Below are 1,397 nucleotides of genomic sequence, written 5' to 3' on the forward strand. Positions count from 1 at the left end.
TAAAGCTGTGGTTCAACTGAACTTGTCCTGTTGATCAAGTCATCGGCAATCTGAGCTTGTCCTGTTGATCACTTTAGGGCCATCAGAGCATGTCGTAGTAATGAAGCTGTGGGCCATCCAAGCTTGTCCTAGTGATGAAGATATAGGCAATCTGAGCTTGTCATAGTGATCAAGTTATGGGCCATCCAACCTTGTCCATGTGATCGAGCTATCGGCCATACAATATTTTCCTTCTGATCAAGTTATGGGCCATCCAAGCTTATCCTAGTGATCAGGATATGGGTCTTCCTAGTGGTCAAGTAATGAGCCATCCAAGCTTGTTCCAGTGATCAACTTATGGTCCATGCAATCTTGTCCTAGTGATGAAGCTATGGGCCATCCACGCTTGTCCTTGTGATCAAGTTATGGGCCATCAAAGCTTGTTCTAGCAACAAAAGTGTGGTCAGTTTGAGCTTGACAAGTGAGGAAGCTGTGGCCTGTACCTGCACTTTGCCTGTACTAGTGATGAAACTGTGGTCCATCTGAGCATGTTTCGTGTATCAAGCTGTGGTTGACGATCAAGGACTAGTCCATCTGAGCTTGTCCTAGTAATGGATCAGTGGTCCCTCTGAGCTTGTCTTAGTAATGGATCAGTGGTCCCTCTGAGCTTGTCCTAGTAATGGAAAAGTGGTCCCTCTGAGCTTGTCCTAGTAAGGGATAAGTGGTCCCTCTGAGCTTGTCCTAGTAAGGGATCAGTGGTCCCTCTGAACTTGCCCTAGTAATGGCTCAATGGTCCATCTGATCTTGTCCTAGTAATGGCTCAATGGCCCATCTGAGCGGTCCCTCTGAACTTGTCCTAATAAAGGAATCAGTGGTCCCCCTGAGCTTGACCTAGTAAAGGATCAGTGGTCCCTCTTATCTTGACCTAGTAATGGATCACTGTTCCATCTGATCTTGTCCTCATAATGGCTCAATGGTCCATGTGAGCGGTCCCCCTGAGCTTGTCCTAGTAATAGATCACTGTTCCATCTGATCTTGTCCTAGTAATGGCTCAATGGTCCATGTGAGCAGTCCTCCTGACCTTGTCCTAGTACAGGATCAGTGGTCCCCCTGAGCTTGTCCTAGTAAAGGATCAGTGGTCCCTCTGAGCTTGACCTAGTAAAGGATCAGTGGTACATCTGAGCGTGACCAAGTGAGGAAGCTGTGATCCATCTCAGCCTGTACTAGTGATGAAAATGTGTTATGAACTTGTTCTGTTGAACAAGGTGTGGTTCAGCACAGCTTGTCCTAGTGAAGTAGCACTTGTCCATTACATATTTCCTAGTCATTATGCTCTGGTAAATTGCAATTTTCATAGTAACATTGGCATATATGAGTAATATTGGGGTGCAACATCGCTTTGTCATTTTCATTCTCAA

Source organism: Haliotis asinina, chromosome 1, assembly GCF_037392515.1.
Source record: "Haliotis asinina isolate JCU_RB_2024 chromosome 1, JCU_Hal_asi_v2, whole genome shotgun sequence".
Taxonomy (NCBI): domain Eukaryota; kingdom Metazoa; phylum Mollusca; class Gastropoda; order Lepetellida; family Haliotidae; genus Haliotis; species Haliotis asinina.